Raw genomic sequence first — 27,987 nt, forward strand, 5'->3', positions numbered from 1 at the left:
TCACTGCATTCAGATGCATGGAGCGTTCAGCCGTTAGACCCATGTATTTATACTCAAGCTACAACCAACAAAATGGGACAACATGTTACAAAGAGAGGTCACTGTAAAAGAATATCCAATCACAGAATAATCAGTCCACTCAGGGTGCACAAGGATCACTCCCAACCGTTGACAGGCAAAGTAGTATTAACATAAAATAGGTTTAATGTAGGGTAAAAATATTATTGAAGTACCATTTTATTTATTTAATCAGATCTTCCTGACATGTTACATAGCATACAACCGAGGTTTTAAGGTCAGGGTCTGAAACATCTGCTTCTCTCCCTTTTTGTTAACATCTAGGCTTTTGAAGAGTTCCGGAGATACAAGTTACTCACTATTTTATTTTGGGTGGTCCTGATAAAAGCTATTCCTACCTATCCATTTCTATCTAACAAATTTTAATCCACACTTCTTCCAGGGAGCTCAGGGTACTATGCATAGATCCTCACACCAGTCCTGTGAGGAAGGTTAGGCCATCCACAAGCTTTCATGGCAGTATGAGGAGCTAAATCTGGGTTTCCCAGTTCCTAATCCCAACTCTCAAACCATTATGCCACCTTGGTTATCTTCATCGCATGGCTTTTGATTTTGCTAGACCAACTCAGCTGGCTATCTACAACCTCTGTCAATTCAGAACCAGGGTTCCTGTCCCTTAAAAAAGTGTCAGATGAGTAATTTTGGGAGGTAAGGCCTTGCTAATCATAGTGCTATCCTAGTAGGAGAAATTGCACTTGCCAGTTAACCTGCGTATACAGACTCAAGGCTTCTTTCCCATTTTGGATTTGGTGTACTTGGGGGTGGTTGATTTATTTCTCTTCACTTGCACTTCAGCTGTCATTTGACAATCACACTTCCAGTCATAATTTGCCAGTCCTTGCCTTTTCCCGTCAAAGGGTGCGGTCAGATGGCGTGTTGAGAGCGGGTTAAATTGCTCCGGCTTTAACCGGATTATATTTGATCTGGACAATCGCGATCACACTTACCTCCCTTATCCCGTCTCACCGCACAGTCACGTCGCTCCCCGGTGTCTACACTATTGATGCACGGGAGCGTGTGTCCGCGGGTTTTTAAATTTTTTCCTCAATTTGCACATGCGCATAGGCGCCCCTCCGTAGAAGGGGGGAAACTATCATGGCGCATGCTCAGAACCACCAGGGTGAATCAATCCAACTCCTCCAACAAAAGACTTCCCTTTAAATTTTTGACCTGAAAATGGCCTCCGTGAGATCCCAAACTCATCTAAACGGTAAAACAAGTGACCGTTTAAATGCTGGTTTTCTGAACATGGTGGTGGAGCTCCGCCTATGTGCACACTGCCAACGTATTAAAAAAAATGGTGGGTGAAAAGCGGACGCCTCCGGCAGCTTTCGAGCGGGGAGGGGGTTTAAACTGGAAGTGGCTCGACATGGCAGGAGCGATCAGATGTCAGAAAAGTGCGGCTAAAACTGGAGAATCAGGAAAACACCACTTGGGGACCTGGTAACGAAATACTCCATTTTAAAGGGGGTTTGAGCCAGAAAGCAACGGCTGGGGACGGTGCACAGATGTTGGGTGTGTGAACGTGGATATAAAATATGTTACTGAAGTGTGCTGAAAGTGGACTAAACGGCCTGTCTGAACGCACTCATACTGTATCTTCCATTGGGTGCCAACTGTAATCCTTTGAGTTAACAATTAACAGATATTGTAGTACTAATTGTATTCAAAAGTACCAGCTGACAGGTTCACATACAAACATACCACAGAAAAATCCCAACCCCTCTTTAGAACATCAATGTGGTTAAAAGCCAGAATCATGGGCTACCGCCCCCAAAAAAAAATGCTGGCACACTAATCTATTCACCCCCCCGCCGGCTTCTGCAAAGTAATTATATTGATTAAAGTTTGTTAGGGATGAGAGGTGACTACACAGAATATCATTTTCTAAACCAAATCTGTATGGAGGTCAGAAAATTGTGTCAGTTTAACTTTTATCCAAGATAGAAGATATTTGACTGACTTTGTCCGTATGATACTAAGTCACAAGTCTTTGACTTACAATTGCAGACAATGCCCTGCTTTACATGCCTGCATGGTACCCATGGTTTGGGGGGAAAGTCACTTTAATGTTCCATGGTATGTTATTTACAGGTAATGTTCTTTACCACCATGCCATGAAAACCTTTAGCTGCCCGTTTGCACACATTAAGCCTTCATTAAAGGGGCAGGGCATTTTCCTCCAGGCCAGTTGGCAACCCCATGAAGCAGCTGTGAACTGTTCACATTTGGCTTTCTAGGTATTGTGAAGATTTTTATTCTCAAAAGCAGGATACAATTGTATTTATTTACTTAGGGACTTTAAACACCCTGGCCTTTAATAGTTAAAGCTGGCTAACATGTCATGGAACATACCATACAGAAAAGGATTGCGAAGTGGTAGTCCATTTAAGGTAGTCCATTTAAGCAAAATAAAACAGAAGCCATGTGGCCCCTCAAAAATCAACATTTATTGTGCTGAAGTTGAGTCAGTTTGGCTTCTACTATGGGAAGTTACATCTAACCAATTTTCTAATTTCTTGAAGATGCTGGCAATTATATAGAGTGACACCATAGGATACAGTGTACCTGAATTTCCAAGAAGCAACTATGGATTCATTTATTTAGATATTTATACCCCACTTTTCTCCCCAGAGCAGCTTACTTTTCTCATCTTCCCCATGTTATCCTCACAACAACCCTGTGAAGTAGGTTAGGCTGTGAGAGAGTGACTGGCTGAAGGGTACCCAGCAAGCTTCAATAGCAGAGTGAGGATCTGAACCTGAGTTTCCCAGCTCCTAGATCCTCTACCCACTGGCAGATAGCACAGAACGTTGTATCTAAACAGAGCTGAATAAACCACTAAGTATGTCTGTGCAGCTTTTAAAGAATTACTTAATACGCAAAGATGTCTAGATATGGCAGCGTTAGGTACGTGGGAAATATTCAGGGTGGAATGCATGCAAGCCGAGTCCTGATTATTCAAAGGGAGGATTTAGTACTTAGCTGGAATACAAGAATGACAGTAACCATTATATTGTTTTTCTCACTAATACTCAGAAGCCTGAGGCTTCCCATATGCCAAGAATGGTTATGAACAGGCATGATGTCAGACCTTTACCTTGATATCTTAGAATCATAAAGAAAACATTAGGCAAGGGTGTGTGCCTAATGATATGTGAGGGGGAAAAACGGAAGCGTTCAGAGTTCTAATCCTGCCTCTTCTAATGCTTTAAAATGTAGGCTACAATCTGAGACACACCTGAAAGATGATAAATTGGATCTACTTCTGAGTAAACTTGCTTAGAATTGAATGATTCATCTGTTACAAGGCTGTTTAGCTACATTAACATCTTTCCTGGAGCAGAAAGCTAGATCAGTTTAGACTTTGAATAAAGCATCTCTTTTATACTGATCCACACAAGTGGCCTACCTAACCCACCCCAATAATTAGCATTCTTCAGTTATTTCCATCAGAGGTCTGTCCCAGCCCCAACAGCATAGATTCTTCTAGGAGTTGAATCTCATGCATATAAAATATGTGCTCTGGTAGTACACTGGAGTCATTTTACAGAAGTATCATCTCCTGCCAATCCTGTTTCAATAATCTGCATGATTTAATGGACTAAATCATTCCACATTTCAGAACCCATTGATCCTTAGACGTACAAGCAATGCCTGCCCACATGAACACACATGAAGCTGCCTTATACGGAGTCAGACCATTGGTCCATCAAGGTCAGTACTGTCTACTCAGACTCTCCAGGGTCTCAGGCAGAGGTCTTTTGTTGTGTCCTGGGAACCGCCACTAGGTAGTGGCCAGGCGAGCAGAGCTTGATTCCTAAAGAACAATAGAGGCTAGGCTCCTAAGGTCCACTAGGGGAACCAATAGAAACCTTGGCGGGAGATTCAAACCCCCCAATGGGATCCAGGGGTGTTCCCTTGGATATGTATATAGTTGGCCACTTGGCCTTTTGTCTTTTGTAGTGTGAAGTACTGAGTAAACGCGTGTTTACTTATGTCGTTGTCTGAGTCGTGATGTATCGAACTGAGTACTTTACATCTTTCACATCACCTACTTCCAAATTCTTTAACTGAAGATGCTGGGGACTGAACCTGGGATCTTCTGCATACCAAGCAGATGCTCTGCCACTGAGTCACAGCCCTAGAGTTTTGCAGGAAGCAAGCGCTTTTGCACTGGAAACCCAGCCCCAAATCGCAACCTATTAGTTTGCACTGTTTCAGTGAATGCAACTGCATTTTATCTTTTGTCCTGAAACCCAGAAGTCTCCATGCAAAGACAATAGTGAGTTATCTAATCCGTTATTTGCATGTTGGGGGATAGAGGTTGGAATATCCTTGCTATTGCTGGATAGCTGTTTCACTGGTTTCCCCATCCTCCTTCTCAGGGCCGGCCCGAGGCTTTTTTGCGCCCTAGGCGGGGCTACCTTCTCCCCCCCCCGTGTGCCCAACTATGGGGTTGCCAACCTCCAGGCGGGGCCTGGAGAGAAGGAAGTCCAACTTCTCTCCCGCCCCCCCGCCCCCAGCTGGCCTCCCTGCTGCCCGGACTCACCAGCCTCCATGGCTCCAGCACCAAGAAAAAGTTAGAGGGAGCGTTGCCCTGCCGCACCCTCGCCCACACTTGCACCCTGCACCCTAGACTTGGAGCAGCCTAGGCCCTGAGTTTCAAAGGAGCTTGCAAAACCCCGGTGGAGGAGGACAGTGACAAGTAGGGAACCAGGGCGGTGGCGGAGAGGCCGTGATGCTGTGGGAGGGACCATGCTGGCAGCCTGCGTGTGCATGCCTCCCCCTCCCCTCTCTGTGCACCGTCCCGTGGGCACACACGACGATGCACGCGCCCCTTCCCCTCCCGGCGCCGCGCACTTTCTTGTTTGTTGTGCTGGCTGTGTTTACTGCCACCCCGTCTTCTCCTCCTCTGTCCTCGATCCCTCCCCTCGTACCGCTGCCTCAGGAGCAGGACCCGGGGAGGGAGGTGGGGCCACAGCACAGCTCCAGCCGCAAGCGACTCGCTGAGAGCGAGCCCGCCGCCTACCCCCACAGGCTGCCAGCAACAATTGCTGGGCAGGCTGCTGGAGGGGGGCCCGTCTGCATGATAAAGCGGGGAGGAACGAGGAAAGGCGCTCCCGCCTTCATCGGCCCCTTTCCCGCCCCACACACCACACGGTTGGGAGCGGCAATGGCGCACGGGCATTTGGGGGGAGGTGCAGTTCAGCGCCCCATCCAGGGCCGGCCACCCCATCCAGGGCCTGGTGCTCTAGGCAAATGCCTAGTTCGCCTAGTGGGTGAGCCAGCCCTGCTCCTTCTACTTAGAGGAAGGATCTTGGAGACTTACTCTGGATTGTACTTTTTATCCATCCACTGAAGTCTCTTAAACGCCTGGACTGCCAAAGTGGAAACTTTTACTGTTGCCATGGAATCAAGATGTTGCCCTGATTTTTGCTCTCATTCATCTGAGGACTGTTGACATTCACCCTTTAAGGCAGGCAGGAGTGGCCAACTTTTAATTAGAGCTACTTCTGAGTAATGAAAAATCTCCCAAGCTACTCCATCCCCCTTTTTCAGCATGTTACCAAGTCTGTTCTTGAAACGCAATATGGACTAGGATGAGTACCAGAAATGAATCTATTTGGTAAGCAGCGCAGAGAAAAATCCTATGAAATAAAAGCTTAAAAAGAACAAGGAGAGAATCCCAGAGCAAATCTTCGGAGATCTTTCCTGGGTCTTCACAGGCATGCACGAGTTTGTCTGCCGTGGCAAGTGAGCTACTGGTAGACCAGGAGCTACTGGTTGAAGACCCCTGCTTTAAGGTGTTCAAGTAAAGGGTCTGGCAAGGGGTTAATAAAAAAGCCAAGTTAATATAACCAGCAAGGGCAAAGCAAGCATACCCCTTGTTGCCCCCAAACCCTACGGCCCTCTATCGGAGTGTTTCCTGGTTGATCTGTTGAATTTCTAAATTAGTATCCATGATCAGCAAGCATGGGTGTGGCACTGGCCAGGTTATCTCTGTCAAGAAAGTCTCAGAGGTGCTAGGACTCTATGATACTTCCACAACTACATTGCATACAGCGAATACAGTACGAATGGATGTGTTTTCTTAGGGAAGAAGAACATTTTTACAGGTTCTAACTACTGAACCGACCCTTCATTGGAACAAGCAATGTTCCTGCAACAGAAATGTAATGTCAGGGAAGGATACCGGAACGGCATCAAATCAAGTGGTTAACTATTGTGCTAAAAATTATTTCCAAGAAAGACTGTACAACTTGTAAATTGACTTTCCTCTCACATTTATAATGATGCATACCCTTTCACTTCAATGCACTGAACATGATCTGCTCCCGATATGATAGCTATGAGTATTTTATTCATTCATTTTACTTCATTTGTAGCCATTGTACCTATTAGCCCACAGATCATCAAGCAGGGGACAGTCACTTTCAACTGGAACAATCTATCCAATTAAGAGGCAATCCAAGAGCTCAGACATATTTGGCAAGGAGCTGGGCTTTAGAAGAGCCTGTGGGGGAAGGTGGATAGCTTTGAAGAGTGGTGTGGTATCCTTCACAATGAAGGCATGGTAAGTTTTCAGCACTCTTTAATGAACAGGGCACTTTTGTGGGCAGCTGCTTAAATAGAGATTAAAACATCTTTAAATATAGGCATCCTAGTTGGAAAATTCTAGCCTCACCCTTCTATTCTCCTTTCATCTTCTCACCAATGGAAGTTACATTGATTGCACTATGGAGGTGGTGTAACACTTAATTGAGGTTCAGGAAAAATGTTTTAGGATTTAAGAGTGCAAGATGCTGTAGAAGATCAGACTGGCATTATTACTTCTCTTCAAACGAACACCTTCCCCTGGAGTCTAAAACCAGCATTTCCTATGCAGTAATCCTTTGAGCTGTTAAGAATAATTGTCGTGTTTTCTTTAGGGCACAATTATACAATGCTAAATCCTGCTGTCAGATGTACTACTACGCAATCTCTTTCCACCAAATCCTGTTTGGTCAGCACATTATATGTCAATAAAAGACTGGGGAAAGGCTAGGGGTTTTCCTGTCTACACAAGGTAATAGTATCCAGTGTGGCTTCTACTGATGTTTTATCCTATAGTCAGACGTGCATCTTGGTCTGTCATGGAATTTAAAAAGGGGGGAAGGCATCTGACTGATTCAACACAGGGTGAACACGGGGTGAGACGGGTTGAGGGTGGAATGTATGACTGAACAATCTCTGTCACAAGGAGAAATGCATTAATTAGAGGCGTCCCCAGATCATGCTAAGGCTGCCATCTGACCACCACCCTTGTACACTATTGTGTAGTGGGTTACCGCATGGACGACAGACAACGACGTAGTCGTTGGTACACAACAAGAACAAAAGACAACGGCCAGCAGGCCAACTATATACATATCCAGGGGCACACCCCTGGGTCCATTGGCGGGTTTGAATCTCCCACCACGGTCCCATTGGTTCTCCCAGTGGAGGGACTAGGATCCTAGTCCCCATTGTTATTCCCGCTTCAAGCTCAGGGTGTTCGCTGGCCCCCAGTTGTGGTCAGCGTACACAACATACACCAACTAAAATAAATCTTCCACATTGTTAATACAAGGTTTACTATGTTTTTTCCCGTCTGCTCTCAGTTGTCTAAAGGATCTGTGTGTCCTGCCTTGTTTTAGAGAACCATTTGGTCAACCGCTGGTTGTTGATTTTCAGTGGGATACTTCCATGTTTTATTTCTTCTCCCCAGCATGCCTGGGGCACAATCTGATACCTGCTAGCCTCACCCTATGCCCATCAAAGTCAGCAAAGCAACCAGTAGATATCCTATGGGATGCAGAGAGGCCTTTATACCATGGCCTGAAAGATATGTGCCCCCTTTGTTTTTAACATCCAGTCTGATAAAGAGTTCTGGAGAAGTCAAAAGCTTGCACACTGTTTTGTGTCATTTGATTGGTTTTGATAAAGTTGTTGCAGGACATTTGTCCAGACCAGTTCATTTACCTGGTGATGGAAAGTGCCATTAAGTCACAGCCAACTTATGGTGACCTCATAGGGTTTTCAAGGCAAGAAATGAACAAAGGTAGTTTGCCATTTCCTGCTTCTGTGTAACAACCCTAGACTTATCCTCCATGAATCTATCTATCAAATCCCCTTTTAAAACTGTTTATTCCTGTAGCCATTAGTACATCCTCTGGCAGCAAATTCCATATTTTAATCACACATTTTAATCATTGTGTAAAGTAGTATTTTCTTTTGTCCGTCCTGATCCTACTGCCCATCAGTTTCATTAGATAACCTCGAGTTCTAGTATTTTGGGAGAGGGAGAAAAACTTCTCTTTGTCAGCTCTGTCAACTTTCTTTATCTTTCCACTCAACGCATAATTGTATAAACTCCATAATCCGGGGGAGGAAGGGGAACCCTATTTATCATGATATCAGCTGACTGACAGAACAAATTTAATTTTGGACCTGAAGATTTGATCAGCTAAGCTGGTAAAATAATGCTGACAAATATTAGTGATCATACATTTAAAAAATTCTTATTAAACTAAGACCTGTAGAAAATCAAAACTTTGTGCAGGGTCACACAAGTGGATAATAACCAACAGTCTGACTGTGTTGTCAATCCAATTAATTTATACCTCTTATTAAGCGTGAATGTTAGGAAACTGAGCTCTATACATGGTATATTTTTAATGTGAAAGGAGATTATCATGTTTGACGCTATTAGAAACTTTTGCACCTAATAATGAAAGTTGTACACCTTATTTAAAGAATAACAGAATAACAGAATAACAACAGCAGCCCAAAAATACATATTTATTGCAAGTGTCCTGTTGTAAAAAGCAGTCATAAAATGTACAGCTATATTATGTATATATGACACTGTTGGCTATATTATGTATATACGACATTAAAAAAAAATAATGTGTGCAATATTACCAGTTCGCACACTAGCATAATAAATTTCAGTAAGGTACAACTTTCTAACTGTAATATTCCGTATCCTAAATGTCTTGGAGAGGTTTCAAAAAGATCTTCTGAGGACCTCAGTCATCAGAAGCCAGCAGCCTACCAGCCATGGCAACCAGATGATACAATCCAGCGGTGAGCTTGCTCTACTGGAAAATCAGATGCATGTAAACAAATAAAGTTTCAAAGGAGGGTGTGGCTAGCTTGGGAGGGGTGCATCAAGGTAGGTGGAAAATTAGCTGCATCAAAGCCTGTACTTTCAGCTTCATCCAGCAGACTTCCTGGGAAATGAAGCTGGAATTTAAAGGTTCTTTCCTAAAATGCTAGAGGAAGTTTATAGCTGAATTGTCCCCTTTATGATATCTGAGCCAGTATATTTGTGCAGAGTGACTGTGCTTTGGCATTAAATGAATGCCATAATTACCTGTGAGAATAAAGCATGCCACAGCTCTGAATTGGAGCTAGCCTAAAAGACCGAAGCACTACCTTAGCATAGTTGCTGGTGTGATTGTGTTCCTGGACCCTTCATACCAGTGCGAGTGGCATCCCTGGGTCATCCTGCTTCACCCAATCCCTTATTGGAGAGGTATTAAGTATTTCATAACTCTGTCTTCCACAGCAGAGCAAGGGAAGGTAAAGAACCAAGGGAAGCCTCCATTTCAGCTGCCCTGGGGGAAAAACAAGGCTTCATCTTGTGAGCCTGTGTTCTAGGTTGTTTGCTGTTAAGGCTAGCTTGCTCTGATCTAGGTTTTTATTTATTTGCCATCAAGTCACAGTTAACGTACCACCACCCTGTGAGGTTTTCAAGGCAGGAGACTGTTAAGTCGTGAGCTTAACAAAGAGTCGGAGAGTGATTCAGCAAGAATGCAGCTTTTATTCTTCAGCTTCGTTACTTCTCCAACACGGATCAACATCAGTCAGCCAGGACAGCTTTAACACAGAAGCTGGCCTGCTTTTAAACCTTCCCGGCTAATGTAGCCACTCCCACTGTACAAATAACAACCTATCAGGTTGAACGGATAATGACCAATCACAAGCGCTCCCGCTCCGTAAGGTGATTGGATGACACAACCTGGGCTAGTGCTCCTATTGGTTACATTAGGATCCTAGTCCAGGCCGAAGCTTAACATTGCACTTTAATGAGATGTTTCACATACATCAAGTCCTATACAGATCATGCATTCAAGTCCATCTGAATACATAACAGAGACATTCAGAGGTCTGCCATTGCCGGGCTCTGCGTGACAAACCCTGGAGTTCCTTGGAGGTCTCCCATCCAAATACTGACCAGGGCTGACCCTGCTTAGCTTTCAAGATCTGGCTAGCCTGGCCTATCCAGGTCAGGACTCTGATCTAGTATAGAAATATATAAATTAAAACCACTACTGGATAATTAGGTCTGGTGGTTGTGCAAAAAATTCTGCTATTCCTATAAGTAGGCTTAAGCATACGCAACAGGTGTTCTTGTACCAAGCTGCAGTAAGGCAAGCTTTCTTACTGATGCATTGTTCAGCACTGGGCACCACTGTATCATATAATTTACTATTCTATGCCTTACTTCCTTATTTTACTCTGTAAAGCCCCACCTACAGTTATGAGAATAAAGGAAGGAAGGATGCCAACAGCATTAGAAGCAAGCGTTACTAAAGCCCTGAGGTTTGTGTGGAAGACATTAGGTTGCTAGGAGGAACAGTGCATAACTCTAGTAATTGAGGAAAGGCTGTCTTCCAGGCCAAAGAGTTTTATTTTGATAGGTGAAAGATAATTCTGCAGTTTGGTTCCTTTTGGTAAAAATGTGAGGTACACCAAAATTTTGTTCTTCTGTGCAAAGGCTTTTAATTAATATTTAATGCTTAGACCTCTTTCTTAAATGTGATCATAGAAAAGTTCCTTTGATAGACAGATAGCTGAAGTATTTGACTTTATTTTGTTATTATAAATCACTTCCTTATAAATATCCAGTGCAAAATATCTCCATAATCTGATTGTGGAGATTTGGAGTCTCTAAGTCTGCAGTATTAGCCTTTTAGTAACCAGTGAAATAGATCTGTCTTGAGAAAGATGGCATTGGCATCATGATGGCTGCAAATTCAGGCAACAGACTGCAATGGATGTAAATGTTGTAAAACAACAGGGTTGTCCAATATAATGTCTATGCATCTCCAGTCTTCCAGTGCAGCATATTTTTGGTCTGCACCTCAAAACAAGACATCTCTTGGGCAGGTGACATAGGAGTAGCTGTGCCATCAATATGTTGATGACACACAGCTTTGTATTTATCCAGGTCACCTTGTGATGCTGTAGTGGTTCTAAACCTGTGCCTTACTGTTGTGGGTTAAATTGGAATGGAATCCTGACAAGATGAAGGTGATACTAATTGGAAAGGCTGCCTAGATATTGGATCCAGCATTACTACTGTAGAAATAAGTTAATGCAGCTGCAAAAAATGTTCATTTCACCCAGAAAATGGCTCCTTACCTTGACCCAGCCAGTCTGACCATGTGCATCCATGCCACAGTTAACTGGAAGCTGGACTACTGTAATTTACCCTTCTGGGCCTGCCCTTAAAGGAAACTCAGAAACTCCAGTTGATACAGAATGCCACAGCTTGGTTACTATCTGAAGGTAGGGGGAGTGTGCACATTACACTGGTTACCAATCAGTTGCTGGGTTCAGTTCAAAGTATTGGTTCTCACCTACCAAGCCCTTAATGGCCTTCGACTCACATAGCTGCAGGACCACCTCTCCGACTATGCTTCACTAATTTGAACAGAGCCTTCTGAGCTTGTCTCCCTGCAAATAGTTAAGACTGGCAACTCCCCATACACCTGCATTCTCTATGCTGGCTCCCACCTTATGGAATGGCCCGCCTGAGGAGGTCAGGAAGGTTCACATACTTCTATCATCCCACAAAATGTGCAAAGCAGAAACGTTCAGGAGGCCATTTTATCAAGGGTTTAGAACTGCAATATGATGAAACAGTCCCAGAGGATGCTTTAATCTGGCTGTCCCATTCATGCCGGGATGCATTCCTTGGCTGCTCAGTTAGAAAATACTGGACATTTATACATGTGAAATTGATATATCCAGTATCTTCTCACTTGCTTTCCCAGTCAGAAAGCACAAATACTGGACTATCCCAGTCAAAATTGGATAGCGGGCAACTCTATCCCCATGTAGAATCATACACAGATGGTTAACACAGTCCTTTGCGTTCCCTGCTACCTCCTCTTTCTCCCCAAACCTTTCTGTTGCATTACTCGTGGCACAAGTGTGTCCATGTGCACATGAATAGCTAGCCTGTTCTGCAGGCTTGATATGATTCTGATTGCATAAGGGAGTTTTGATATTTCACTCAATTAAACTCTGGTAACTTTTAGCCTCAGTCTTCATTTTCAAGCCTGTGCCAGAACTTTGTCTTCTTTTTTTGGTAAAGATCCCTTGGATAGGCTGATCTAGCGACCTGGATCCACACCACAGGAACATCAAGACTAGACTAGCGTAATGGACTGTAAATTGGTCAAAATCAATTTGGAAACTCCAACTGGTGCAGAATACCACGGCTCAGCTCTTATCAGGAGCTAGACGAAGCATGCATATTACTCCCATTCTGCAGACTCTCCACTGGCTGACCATTTGTTTACTGGTTCAATTTAAGGTATTGGCTATCACTTACAAAGTCCTTCATGGCCTTGGACCCTCTTATCTATGGGACTACCTCTCCCCTATGCTCCACCATGACAGCTTCACTCATGTCAGCATGCCCTTCTGTAGGTGCCAACCTGCAAATGGGTTAAATCAAGCAACTGCCCATACATGAGTTTTTTCTCTCGTTGTGGCTCCCACCTTATGGAATGCTCTGCCCGAGGAGGCCAAGAAATCTCCCACTCTCCTGGCATTCTGCAAACTATGCAAAATTATTCAAGGGGGCTTTTCTGCACAGTGGTTAAGACGCTGAACTGCAAGCTGGAAGGTCGGTAGTTCAGCAGTTCGAGACCCGAGTGCCGCATGACGGAGTGAGCTCCCGTCTCTGGTTCCAGCTCCTGCCAACCTAGCCGTTCGAAAGCAAGAAATTGCAAGTAGATAAATAGGTACCGATTCGGTGGGAAGATAACAGCATTCCATGCACCTCGGTGTCTAGTCATGCTGGCCACATGACCATGGAAATGTCTTCAGACAGCGCTAGCTCTTTGGCTTGGAAACGGAGATGAGCACCGCAGCCCTAGAGTCGGATTCGACTGGCTTTCGAGCAAGGGAACCTTTACATTTACCTAATAGGTTAAAAAAAAAAACAACCCGGTCTTGTTTAAGTCATTTTAGCATTCAGGCAAAACATCCTTGAAGAAAGTTAATGTACTTGATTTTCATTCTAAGCTTGGGAAGAAATACGCATCATTAGAACCAGCAGAGGGCAGTTCAGTACTACTTACACAGATAATCAGCTGCTGTATTTTTTTCTGCAAGACTGCTCCTGCCTGTTTCTCTTTCTGCCTCTGCTCTCTGCCAACGATGATGACTTGTTAACAGAATATTGATTGCTATGTTGTTGTCACTGTTACCATTAATTTCCCATTTTGCGATATACACAAGAAATACATTTTATATTTTCATTACTCCCTTTCAAAATGTTATTATCAGAACAAGAACTGCTTCTCGCTAACATGATTTCCAAAAGTCCAACAGATACTCCCATAACTTGGGATACATCTTGGCAACTTCCAAGAACGAACCATATATGGCTGAGAAGCCAGCAGCAACTTGGCATGTTCCAGAAGCCAAGAGCATGCTGTGAATTAAAGAGACAGAGCACTTATATCACATCCCTGGCATGGAACCACAACAATGGTGCTAGTCAAAAGCAGATTTAAATGATAACAACAATAGCCATGAAGGCCAGAGATGAGGCAGAATACACATTCAAGTCTAAACAACTGTCGTCTTGGAAGCTCTGATAAGTGGCTGGTTCTGCTGTTCTTGCCAGTAATTATATCTGGCTATACAAGAGCGGAAACAATTTTTGAAAAATTGACAGTATCAATTTTTGTAATTCAGAATGCTGTAATCTCTGAAAGAATATTTTTAGTGTACAGACACTTGATGGAATGCTTTTAGGTATTTACAAAAAGAGTCTTAGCTTTTCAGTTGCCAAATACTAAATCCTGTGCCAAATACTAATAATACTGCATTGTCATTTCTAAAATACACCATTGCATTTAGAGTAGCCAATCTCCAGGAGAGGTCTGGACATTTCCCAAAATTATGCCTGATCTCCAGACTGCAGAGGTCAGGTCCCTTGGAGACAATGGTTCCTTTGGAGGGCGGGCTCTGTGGCAGTGGTGGCGAACCTATGGCACGGGTGCCGGAGGTGGCACTCAGAGCCCTCTCTGTGGGCACGCGTGCCATAGCCCCAGCCAGGCCCAGCCCATCATTAAAGTGTCGAATTCTCTGCCAAATAATTTTAAGTAAATCATGAAAGCATTTGGGATTGCTTTCCTTACTTTGTTTGGATCATCTTAAGTTAATGTATGAGTTGCTTTTTCGAAAGTAAAACCTCAGTATTCAGGTTAAATCGCGGTGTTGGCACTTTGCGATAAATAAGTGGGTTTTGGGTCGCAGTTTGGGCACTCAGTCTCTAAAAGGTTCGCCATCACTGCTCTATGGCATTATACTCGACTGAGGTCCCTCCCCTCCCCAAATAAATCAGTTATTAAAATCAAATATGAAATATTGTTGAAGGTCAAATACTGAAGTAGAGCATTCTTTGTGAATTCAATATCCCCATTTGCAGAGGAGAATTTACAGTCGACTTTGGCTTCAGGGGTTCAAATAAAATGTGGCATGCCGGTGGACTATCTCCAGGGATGTGTATGTGAAGACTCCAAAAGTTAGAAAGCAGACATGTGACATCCGTCTTTAAAAATTAAATTCCAGAGGGTTAGTTGTGTGTATTTACTGCAGCCTAAACCACAAAGAGTCTTGAAGTATTTATTATGGCAAAAGCTTGTGTGCCAGAGTCCACTTTATCGGATGCAGTCAAGAGGATCCAGCAGGAACCGTGGTGTTGTCAAGCCTTCTCTGTATCATCGTCCACTTCCCAAGACACTGGACACATATTTTTCTTAATCTATCAGAAACAAATATTAGCTGTTATTAACTGACAAAGTTCTGCCTGTAAAATTACTAGCATCCATTGCTGCCCCCAATTTGGCCTTTTTTGCTTCCTGTGTACCAGGATTCACAGGATCTGAGAACGTTGTTACGCAAACAGGAGGAACAAATGGGATTAGAGGATGGATTTAGGAGATATGAACATAAAAACCATGAGGCTCCATGAGGATCCATGATCCAAATGTTTTGCATCACTGGAGCACCCCAGAGGTCTGGATCTGAGTTTTGTTTTATTTTTAACTCTGTCAGCGGGGGTCGATGGGAGATGTTCTCAGACGAGAGATCTGAGAGATCTGCACATGCAGGTTGTCAAAATGAATAACAAAGAATGAGATGAGATTTAGTGCAGTTGCAGCTCTTCATGGTGAGATGCCGAAGCATGCACTTTACAAAATAGGAAGGCAGCTTCTGAAAAGCCATAATACAGATAAATAACTCTATAGGTTGAACCCAGTGAACTCTCAGCAGAAGACACTGCTGGCTGCAAATATATTTCCCAAATTTTCTTTCCCCCAGCAGTCCCATCTGACCCCAGAAGAGGAGATTAAAAGTCGACTGAAGGGAGGGTCTGTGGTAGAGCATCTGTTTTGCATGCGGAAGGTCTCCAGGTCAACCCCTAGCACCTCCAACTTAAAAAAAAAAAGATCAGGTAATAAGTAGGTGATGCAAAATACTTCTGTCTGAGATCCTGGTGAGCCACTGCCAGTTACAGTAGGCAATGCAAACCCTGACAGACCAATATATATGGCAGCTTCATATATTCACATGAGACCCATGTGAACTAATAGCCCACCAATCTAGGGGGGGGAGGGGACAAAATTGCTCTTCCCACCTCTTCTGACAGTGAAGCTGCACTGATGGAATAGGTGGGAGAGGACAATGTTGCCTGCTTCCCTGTTCTCAGTGCAGCCCCCTGACCCACATGGGCCCTGTGACTCAGGAATGAATTTCCTCAGCATCAGAAAGGACTGAAGTGAGGGTGGGGGGAGCACAGAAAAGATACACAGCCCTTGCCTTCATGGATCTCTGGAGCCAACCCAGAGATTCTGGCTGGGATTGGAAGAGCCATACTAGTACCCTGTGCCCAAGGACATTTTGAGCTCATTGTTTCTTGCAGAGCAGTTCTCTAGACCATATGGCTACTCATTTTTTAAATGGGGCACTTTTCACAAGTGGTTCCTGACACGGCACTGGGGCCTGCTGCAGTTCAAAGGAAATGATAGCTCTGTCAGTGGTGTCATATCTGTGATGGTCCATTTCACACTTCATGGGGTGTTGCAGTCATCATGTTTTACTTGTACATGTGTGAACTCGTTCAAAATTAAATATCATGCAAAACATCTGAAAGAGTAACATGGGAGTTAAAGTGGTCAGAAAGCCCATTTCAGAGATGTATACAGGTAGGAAGAATCACTTATTTATTTACAAAATGTATACCCCACCTTTCTGCCTTCCTCAGGGCCCCCAAGGCAGCTAACAGGTTAAAAACATGCCAAATAAAAACACACCTTTTTAAAAAAAAAACATTAATACCAACAAAAGCACATCATGAAAACAAATAAAACCAAAGCTAAAATATACATTCAAAAATATAAAAAAGACAATTTAAACATAGAGCAGGAAGGAGGGACCACTGAGATAATGCCAGATGAAACAAACAAACAAAAAAGGCTGCACCCCCTGGCAGCAGATGGCAACAGGAGGGGGGTAGACAAATCTCCCTGGGGGAGAGGCTTCCAGGGTGCCAGGATCAAGAAGGCCCTCCCACCTAATTTCAGAAGGTGGGGGCACCCAAAGCAGAGCCTTGGAAGATGGCCATAGTGGTTGGGTAGGTTTGTAAGGGAGTAGGAGGTCCTTCAGGTATGCTGTTTCCAAGCCATATAGGGCTTTAACAGTCAAGACCAGCACCCTGAATTGTGCCCAGAAACAGACTGGAGGCCAGTGTAGATGTGCCAAAAGTGGAGTGATGTGGTCTCTACAACCCACTCCTGTCACTATCCTGGCTGCAGCATTCAGTATCAGCTGATGTTTCTGAAGACGCACACACATTCTGGACAGTGTTTTTCTAACACTGCACGGATGACTCATTGCCAGTAGGCACAGGGTGTTATTTCTTTGTTGTGGGCTTTTTGGTGTAGCAGTTAGGAGCGCAGACTCTAATCTGGGAGAACCGGGTTTGATTCTCCACTCCTCCACATATAGCTGTTGGTGTGACCTTGGGTCAGTCACAAGTTATTTCAGAGCTGTTCTCTCGAGAGCAGTTCTCAAAAGAGCTCTCTCAGCCCCTCCTACCTCACAGGGTGTCTGTTGTGGAGAGGGGAAGGGAAAGGAGATTGTAAGCTGCTCTGAGACTCCTTTGTGTAGTGAAGGGTGGGGTATACATTCAATCTCTTCTTCTTTCCTGGTAAACTACTTCTAAAAAGTGTTCATTGCAAGTTGACTTTTTAAAAGCTGTTCTCAGGATTTAGTTAAATAACAGTACATTCCTAAACATAGCTGCACCCTTCTAAGTCAATAGAAGAGTGTAATCTTGTTTAGAATTGCATTATGAGCTGAACCAAACACCCTTTTGCCAGGATCAGCTTCTCTTCTGGGTCATCGTTTCTATACCAAACTTCCTAGGGAGGAAAGGAGAAGATGCATCCAACAGAGAAGAGAAGAAGAAGAGAAGAGAATGGATTTATACCCCGCCCTTCAGTGGCTTACAAATTCCTTTCCCTTCCCCTTCCCACAACAGACACCCTGTGAGGTGGGTGGGGCTAAGACAACTCTGACGCAGACTGCTCTTTTTCAAGGACAGCTGTGCCAGAGCTTGTGACTGACCCAAGGTCACATCAGCAAGTGCAAGTGGAGGAGTGGGGAATCAAACCCGGTTCTCCCAGATTAGAGTCCGCGCACTTAACCACTGCACCAAACTGGCTCTCAGAGGGTGTAAGCCCCCCAATTCAAATGTCATGGAGGGGTGGGGGGAAACCCTGGCATTTGTTTTGTATTCGTCAGAGGGGACCTGGCAGTCTAGAAATCTGAGTTTTCCTCCTGGATGTATGAACTTGGTGGGTACTGGTATAGCTTCCACAAAAGTGTAAGAGCTCCAGATTGGACTTCATGATGGGCACACAGCTAATAGTTAGGCTTGCACACTCTCCTCCCATTGCACAGTGGAAGTTTTCCGCTGTCTCCTGTTAGTTGGGCCATTCAAACACAGGCACATAACCCATAGAGGTTGGCGTCTTTCTGGCCAACTGGGATTCTTCACTCCAATTCAGTCCCGGTTAAGAAGCCTGGTTACTCAGGAAGAAAGACCTCTAGCTGCTTCTGCAAGGGAACGTTTCCCCAAACGAAGAACAACATGGCCCTGTGATTTTGAGGAGCTTCCACACAATGCTGTGCTCATCCCAAGCATGACGACTGTTCCTGAGGCTTCCCCACTTAAATCAGGTCAAAGGAAAACCTCCTTCGACCCCATTTAAACAGTGAAGTGCCATGAGTGAAGCTGGGGTCCACAACCAATCTGGGGAGGGGACAGAATGAAGCTCTGCCTACAAAATGGGAACAGCTAAACTCTGCACACACACACACCCCTTTCCCTTTAACTGGCTCCCCTCCCCTCCAAAGCCACAGTTTTTAAAGTGCTAGGCTCAACTGCTAATGGGGAAGTGGGGGTTGCTGGGCTGGGGGGGGGCAACACAATTGCCATTCCTTCAGTGCCTCTATGCTGATGTAAAGAGCAGAAAGGAGAAAGGTGGGGCGGGGACGACAACAGCAGAAAATGCTCTGTGGAGTTGCCAGCCTCCAGGTGGCCTGGAGATCTCCTGGAATTACAGCTGACCTCCACAGTGCAGAGATCAGTTCCCCTGGAGAAAATGGCTGCTTTGGGTGTGTGGGGTGTGTGTGTGTGTTCCGTGGCACTGTACCCTGCGGGGGTCCTTCCCCTCCCGAAACCCTCCCTCCCCAGGCATCATCATGCCCCAAATCCCCAGAAATTTCCCAACCTGGAGCTGGCAACCCTATGGGGCAGTTCCTTCCACACAACTAGCTGCTGGTTCTACAGCAGGGGCACCTTCTCGTACCTCCATGCGGAAGTAGCTGATGCCTGTTTTTGAGCCATTTATGCTTTTGTGGCAGCTGTGCCAGTGTCTGCCAAGGTCACACCGCCAGGAGGAAAACTCAGCTTGCTTGGCTGCCAGCCCTGTATGCCAAACAAAAAACAATTTTTCTCCCAAGGTTATGGGAATGACCTATATATATAACAGCACACGCAAAGGCAGCAGTAAACATTTTAAACTTTCATATGACAGTCACCAGTGAGTCCAGTTTTGTGAATGTAAAACCATTGCAGAGGGAACCAGTGTTCTTTTAATCTTTCTGCTTAGCCCACTGGAGAATTATAAGCCTTTCATTAAAAGCATGGTGCTTCACTATGCAGAAAATATTCTAAAAGTGGCAACTGATATAAAAGCCGCAGCGGATGTATCAGCTAGGGAGAAGACCTAGCCGACTGTGCTCTTTATTTTAAATGTCAACTAACTATAGCTATTGTAGATCCACTTTATTAAAATGTGGTTTCCTTAAAGCAAAGTGTCAGGAATGGAAGTTCCTGGAAGATGGTGGGGCAGGAATAATTTCTGGGGTCTAGGGCAACAGAATTGTCCACAGCTTTACAAAAGAGTTGCCCATAATGGTTTAGAGAACATTTCTCATGGGCCTTTACAGGAGTTAACAATGTATCTTCACCAGTCATTGATCCTCCTGGATTCATTAACACCTCAGTACGGCATCGCTTAAGCAATCTGTGGACTTTTTTCAGAGTGCTTACTCTGAAATGCCCGGCTAGTTCTTCAGCTATCAGGATGTAAGGTTACTATTATTTTCAAAAGCAGATTGCAGGTAGCTACACTGTGCAACATTTTGATTTCTCCATTATTCCTCGTTAGGATGGATTAAAAAAAAAAAGCAGGGAGAAAAAGACCTGCTTAACATTCTATTTAGAATGCTTTCAAAAGGCCATCTTTTTCTCTCTCCCAGCCCCTTTCTTGGTTTCTTAACATCCTACCTGATAATGAGTTCTGGAGACCACAAAAGCTTGCACATGGTTTGTGTTATTTGTGTCATCCTAATAAAAGTTATTTCATAGCTTTTGGTTTTGCTTTTTGGAAGAGAAATCCTAAAGTTGGAGAACCTAAAATGCCAGGAGATTGGAGGCCTGGGTAAGAAAATGTATCTTGCCAAGCCAAAAAGTTAATGGACTAGATCTGGAGTTTGGACTATGCATTGTACTTTCTGTACAGATTATGACAGCAGGAAAAATTCAGATATTTATCATAGTCATTTCCAGAAATGCAACAAAACACTTAGAAACTATTTTCTGTCACATATAGTTAACATGAGAATGTTGCTTGGGAACACAGCATCAAGAAACAGAAGAAAAGGAATGGAAGTGAGACAAGAATATCTTGGTATTGATCAGTTTCAATGATATCCAGCTAGTGAATATTTTGTTTTGTACATGAATTAGGTCATCTCTGTCCTTAGCATCCAGCAGCCGTGTAAACACTAAATAAAGGGTCTGTAATGATGCACCAGCCTTTGGCAAACCTTCCTCCTCCTTTGTGAAAGAGATGGTGCCAATTCGTAGCAGATCTCGCTGTGCTTAGGCAGGATTTTTCTGCCAAGAAAGGAAAAGCACACATTGTTTTCTATTTATGGCCCATTGTCCTACCCTGCAGCTCTTCTGTAACAAGAGTGATTTATAGCTTAAGGTGCTGAAACCAATATTTACCAGATAAACAGATGCTCTACGCTGTGAAAGAGTTCAAAGAAAATAACTAGAAAGAGTGAACACACAATCTCCTGAGACCAGACTTCAAATATAGCCATGTATTGGTTTGAGCAGCAGGAGAATGATAACCTAAAGAAGCTTCACAATGCTGACTGCTTTCCCAGCCATACTGCTTGGTAATGTGCAAGGAAGATCCTGACAAGCCAGAGTGGTGTAGCAGCTAGAGTGTGAGACAAGAATAATGTGGGACCCAGATTCAAATCCCTCCCCTCTGCTGTGGAAGTTCACTAGGTGACCTTGGGCCAGTTATGCCCTCTCACCCTAATAGAGGTGGGGAAAATGATATTGTAAGCGTCTTTGGATTCCCACTGGGGAGAAAGGTAAAGGTGGGGAATAGAGGTGGGGAAAATGATATTGTAAGCGTCTTTGGATCCCCACTGGAGAGAAAGGTAAAGGTTTCCCTTGCTTGAAAGCTAGTCGAGTCCAACTCTAGGGGGCAGTACCCATCTCTGTTTCCAAGCCGAAGAGCCAGCGCTGTCCGAAGACGTTTCTGTGGTCATGTGGCTGGCATGACTGAACGCTGAGGCGCACGGAACGCTGTTACCCTCCCACCGAAGTGGTACCTATTTATCTACTTGCAATTTCTTGCTTTCGAACTGCTAGGTGGGCAGGAGCTGGGGCCAGAGGCAGGAGCTCACTCCGTCATGCGGCACTAGGATCTTGAACTGCCGAACTACAGTCCTGCCAGGCTGCAGCTCAGCCTCTGAGCCACTGCGGGTCCCTAGCTGGAGAGAAAAGCAAAGTATAAATAAACAGATAGGTGTCAATTGCTTTCTGCTCCATCTGCTGAGCTTTCCCCACAGGATAAGTAGTTCAAATGCTTTTTTTAGCAGTGTGTTATTCCAATGGATACTTTCTCCTGTATGTAGCTCTATTAGTTGCTTTAAAAGAGCTTTTCTTCTGTATTTATTTACAGCCTGATCCTAGGCATCAGCTTCAGCCACAGTGGCACTAGTAATGATTTGCACAGCTGCAAGCGAATATTATCCTATCCCCTGCCTAGTAAAGGGAATGGGGCTTGTCAGCTGTTCTGCCCTGCTTGCCAAGATCCTGCCCTCCAAATATTATGCTTACATTTTTCCACTGTGGCTTCTGCGAACTACGATGCTGCACAAACAGCAGGAGAGAACCTAGCTTATTATCTCCTCTGCTCCTTTCTGAGAAGTGTTAATGGTTTTGCTACAGGGAAACAGGGCTTATAATGGAGTTAACCACTTATACCATCCAGTCCTGTGAACGTCAATGTTCACTTTACTATATGTGGTTAGCGTCTTATGAGCTGTATGAATTATAACATTTTCAAAGAGGCCATTCAGAAAAGAATTTCTGGGGCAATCGAAAAACCCACAACAAGGAGGACAATCACACAACAAACAATAAAATATTTAAATAACAACTGGCATTCTCATTGTGATTACATTACTAAAATTATCCTGCTCAAACATACCACAGAATATCTATTAACCACTTCAAATCAGATTTCCAGATCCAGTAAAACAACGGGAGAATAGAAAGAAGAAGCTAAAGCAGATAAGGCTCTTGTATGTGCCCTATGAGCTCCTCATTGAATTCTAGGGAGGAATAAAGGCAGGCTATAAATGTGGGGCCGCAGTGGCTCAGAGGTTAAGATGCTGAGCTGCAGACCAGAAGGTCTGTAGTTTGGCAGTTCGAGACCCTAGTGCCGCGTGATGGAGTGAGCTCCCGTCTCTGGCCCCAGCTCCTGCCAACCTAGCAGTTCGAAAGGAAGAAATTGCAAGTAGATAAATAGGTACCACTTTGGTGGGATGGTAACAGTGTTCCGTGTGCCTCAGCATTTAGTCATGCCAGCCACATGACCATGGAAACATCTTCAGACAGTGCTGGCTCTTCTCCTTGGAAATGGAGATAAGCACCGCCCCCTGGAGTCAGATTCAACTAGCTTTTGAGCAAGGGAAACCTTTATAAACGTAATACCTAGGAGAAAGACTAGAATGTTGATTTGCTGATATTTTTGTTTTTATCACTAGTGGATCTAGGATTTCCTTGTGGGAAGCTTTGATATATAACTTATGGGACCCACAATCTAGCCAGGACATCCTTCTGCAGCACCCTGGAAAGACTTACTCTTTCTCCCATAGTGTGGCCCTTCATGCATGCACAGTTTACTCCTGATTTCCAGTGGAGTTGCTCTGGCTTTACTTTGAATGCTGTGCTTGCATTCTGCACCTTATTTCCTCCTCCGGATTCTCCCCTAGGAATGGCAGAATATGTGGAGTATGCACTCTGCATGCCTTTGAGGAAAAGTGGTCATTTAAATTTTTTTTGCGTCTGGCAGTCAATCTATAGCAAAAAAACAATATGGGTCGCTGCATCCCTCGATTCAGTTCAGCAAAGACTTTAGCAACCTTAGTTTAGCTACCATGCTTGCTAATGGAAGCCTTTGGTTTCAGCTGTAGCATGGCAAGAAAAAAAAACAGAAGGGCTGTTCCCTCCCGTTCTTCACTGATTCAGCACCTTCGAAGTTGCCGCCAACAGACAGCTTGAATGCTATTGGCTGACAGAAGTGACTTGATTGGGCAGGTAGAGAACACCAGGTGAATCTGTGGTCTGTTATTGGACACAAGGTCACCACAAGGCGGGTTTATTCCTTGGGCAGAGTTCCATCACCCCCTCCCCTGAGGGAACTTAAGGTGGTGTCAAAATGGCCCCACTTCACCAAGAAAGTATGTATCATCAGTATTATTGTACATCTATGGATTCAAAACAGGAGTGAACACAGATTTTGGGGATGACAGAAAACAGTCACCATGCTTGTTATTACAATTATCATCGCCATGCATGCAGCAGGATATCTTGTTGGGGATCATGGTTGCTGTTGGTGACCTGGCAATGGGGGTGGTGGTGGGAACTTCCAAACTGATCACAGAGTAGGAAGCCAGAGGCCCACCACGTGCATCTCGGTTTCAGGGCCCCGAACCCCATGATCCCCTGTGCTGAGCTTCTAATTGACATTACAGACAACCTGCCTGCCCGCAATGTATCTGCCATCCCCCCAGTGTGAGCCTGGCCACAGGCTTGGAGGATGCAAAGTCAGTATCAGAAGTTGTATTGCATTCTCTGCCAGCAGTTTCTTTCTCCACAGTTGAAAGATTAGTGATACACTCATATTGATAGACTCAACACAAGTTTTTTAAAAAACAGAGGTTGGGAAAACTAAACAGTACTGGAGCTTGTGCACCACTGAAGGGTGGAGGATGGTGGAAAGGTACATGCTGCTTGCGAGGATGTACATTTGCAACTGCACTTAGCCCGGTCCCAGGGTGCCTGGCTCCTACAGGGTCCCACTCAAAGCAGGGTCGCACTCTAAGCACAGCCCGGAACACACTCAGTTGGGGCAAGGTACCTGCTTATGGCAGAGCAACCAGTAGACCCTGTGAATGCAAAGCAGTCCCTTGTGGCATTCACAGGAACTCCCAACTGCAAGAACCTCATGGTTGTTCGTGCTTTGGCCCTGAGTCCAGTTTTTCTGGTTCCCAGGAACTCCTGGGAATGCACCATGGGGCTGGTTGTCTGATCTGCTGGTTGCTGAAAGGGGGAGGTTGGCGGAAGGTACAGAGTGGGAGGAATGACCGACCTGAATGTGGGCGGTCCAGTGGGCACAAAGGAGCAGTAAAGGGTTTTTTTTAGAAAAATTCAAGGGAATGTGTTTGCTTATGAATTACTTTGGCTTGGAAGTGGAGCAAGGGGGGAAACTGCCACAAAACCACTTTCAGAAAAGCCAGGGAAATGATGAATTGAAAGCAAACTGAGAGTTGAAGGGACAAAAATCAATGCAGAAGTTAACCCCCTCCCCCCACAAAGATGAACATGCAAGGCAAAAGCAGGGGGGAAATGCAGAATGAAAAAAATAACACGATGGAGAGGCGCTGTGAAATAGAGTAAAACCATCAGTGCATAAAAGGCCTGTAAGCCTTTTTTACAGCTCTAGCTTCAGCATCACTGTTTGCAGCCGTGCTCTAGCTCATGGCTTCCTCTCCTGTCACAGTGTCAAGTCACCACTTCCCACTCTTCTCAGCTGCTCTTGCCTCTCCCATATGAGGTTTCACATAAAGGTACCCCCTCGTCCCCAAAATGGAAACCTTTCCTGTTTATTGTTTTTATTCAACCCAAGTTATCTGTCTTTGAGTCAATATAAGGGTCTTGATTCCTAGCAATTGAAGGGTTAACTTTTGCTACCTCATCCTCCCTTCTCTCACTTGCTCACACACCTTCATGCAGGTGTTCAGGGCAGAATAACAAGCCATGTTCCAGAATAGACTCCTGGTGAAGAGCACTGAGGGACAAAGTGACCCAGCCTCTCAGTTTACCAGGTGGTTTTATATTTCCTGTGAAAAATACTGCTGACTATTGAGATTGCTTTGAATGCATTTTGTCGCATATGTCCTGGAAGACAATCAACAACTTAAAGCATCATAAATGCTTCAGGGTAGCTGCTCCAAAGGAGCTGCGGTGGCTCAAGTGGTTAAGACGCTGAACTGCAGGCTGTGGAAGGTTGGTAGTTCAGCAGTTCGAGACCCGAGCGTGCTGCATGACGGAGTGAGCCCCCGTCTCTAGTTCCAGCTCCTCCCAACCTAGCAGTTCGAAAGCAAGAAATTGCAAGTAGATAAATAGGTACCACTTCAGTGGGAAGGTAACAGCGCTCCGTGCGCCTTGGCGTTTAGTCATGCCGGCCACATGACCACGGAAACATCTTCGGACAGCGCTGGCTCTTCGGCTTTGAAACGGAGATGAGCATCGCAACCCTAGAGTCGGACTCGACTGGCTTTCAAGCAAGGGAACCTTTACCTTCTCCAAACTGTAGAAAGCTGAGGGAAATCACCTGAAATTGGTAGCAATGCTTAGCATCTCTTGTCCTGAACTGTGGTTACCACGTAGCATCGCAAGTCACATGGAATGTCAGTAATGCTTCCTTTAAATAAGCATATTCAGAGACAAATAAGATAGTCTAGGGGATGGCAGCCAGCTACATTTGTTTTGGACAATTCTACAAAGAATTCAGCTGCCTGCCCATCCTTTTGCAACCCATTCACTGAATTCACATCATGGGATAGGCCCCATATGTTCTTTTGTTGGTCCAGAACAGGGCTGAAGTTTTGTGACACTGGAAAGCATGCTAGCTTTGACAGCACAGCAAAGAGAATCTTCAGAAAACCATCTTACAAGAAAGAGCATGCTCTGGAGCTTCACCCAACCTTTTAGTAGGATTGCCAGAGTTCTTTTACTGCCCTGCTCCACCTGTGCCTTTAAAAGTAGACATGCAGATGAGTAGCAAGTCAGACTAGCCTGTAAGGTGATTGAGACAGATTTACCTGATTAATTTCTGTGGGTCAAGCTCCTGTTACAGATGCAGGAGCAAGGGCAGTAAAAAAATAAAGCCAGTCCTATTGCACAACTTGCATATCCATAGCCCCTGCTTCAATGAAAGGAAGTAAGGCTACAGACTGGTCAAATACACAGGGCTTAACTCCAGTCAATCAAAGGAGGTATCTGTACAAAAGCAAGGCTGAGGTATATTGGGGGGGGGATGCTTTTGTAAGTGGATTGAGCTCATATGCCCTTTATTCATTGAAATTGATATGTTCATGACACGTAGAAATTTAACAGTGGCATTTTCTCCATACAGGATTCTGTAGAGGGTAGGTACAAGCCCTTAGCAGCAGCCTCATGCACAGACATTTAGCAGGTGAAGCTATTTCTGGCATTTAGGAAAAGCTTGTTTGATTTCTGCAAGTCAGTCTTCGGAAGCAAGACAAGCTTTAAGAAGCTGATAGCCTTATTCCCATAGACCATTGTTTCCTACTGTAGGGTGAAGCATACTTTTCTTTCTGAATTAAAGCTGGAGAAACGTGACACAGAAGAAAAAAAAGTGCCAACTCAACCCATGTCTCATTTGATTTATGCTGCCATCAATTTAAACTACCAGAGGAAGATTAGAGGCCCTTCTAGGTATCCCACAGGAAATCTGCCTCAAAGAACCACTCAGGTTGCTGTCAAGCGCCAAGATGGATGCCAGTCCCTACCCCACTGGCCTTGAATTGAATGCAAGCATAGATATTGTTCTGGGTATTACATATTTTAAAGGGAAGTAACACAAAATCTTTAGGGAAGCTTCAAAGATATGTTTCACAGCTAAAACTTAAATACCTGGCAATACTCTTAGCAAATCTCTTTTCCATCTATGTGATTGTCAACTGGGATAGCTTAGAATATTACTTTTTGAAGGTGGGTGATTATTTTAGAAATACTTTCAAACGTATAGCTATGCTTTTTTATAGATCTCAAAAGAATGACTACGGAAATAGTTTTGCAGCAGAAAAAGGACAAGGGAGCTATCCCTTGATCAGTATGTACTTATCTTTAAAATGGAGACGGCTGCCTGTCCGTCTCAAGTGATTGAAATCAGAAAGCCAATAAGGTGGCTCAATACTCAATTAAAGAGATGGCGACAGGTGATCTCAGGTAAGTGTCAGAGGTGCAGCAACATGTAGTATCACTGTTTCGCTGCAAGAGCATTCTTTTTAATGATCTTAGAGGAGGGTTCTTCTATCAGGGTTTGATATACACCTCCTGACGTGAATTGCTCTCTGCATTCTGTTCTTGAACCTCACAGCAACAAAGGATGTGTCAAGAAATGGATGGAAGTCTTCTGTTGTGGGAGAACTGAATGCTGCAGCTCAGTATTCTTCCATATTCTAAATCTGAGTACGTAATTCTGAAATCTTATCACAGCGTTAGCAAATGTCAGCATACTTTTATTTGCAAATATTTACAAGAGTTATACAATACCTGAAAAACGATTAATGGGCTTGCAGTTGCTTAGTGTGCCACAAAAGAAGCCTAGCACATGGGTGGATTCTGAATCCTGACCATTCCCCATTTGATGAACT

The sequence above is a fragment of the Gekko japonicus genome, unplaced genomic scaffold (genome assembly GCF_001447785.1).
Source record: "Gekko japonicus isolate JY-2015 unplaced genomic scaffold, Gekko_japonicus_V1.1 scaffold1288, whole genome shotgun sequence".
Classification (NCBI taxonomy): Eukaryota; Metazoa; Chordata; class Lepidosauria; order Squamata; family Gekkonidae; genus Gekko; species Gekko japonicus.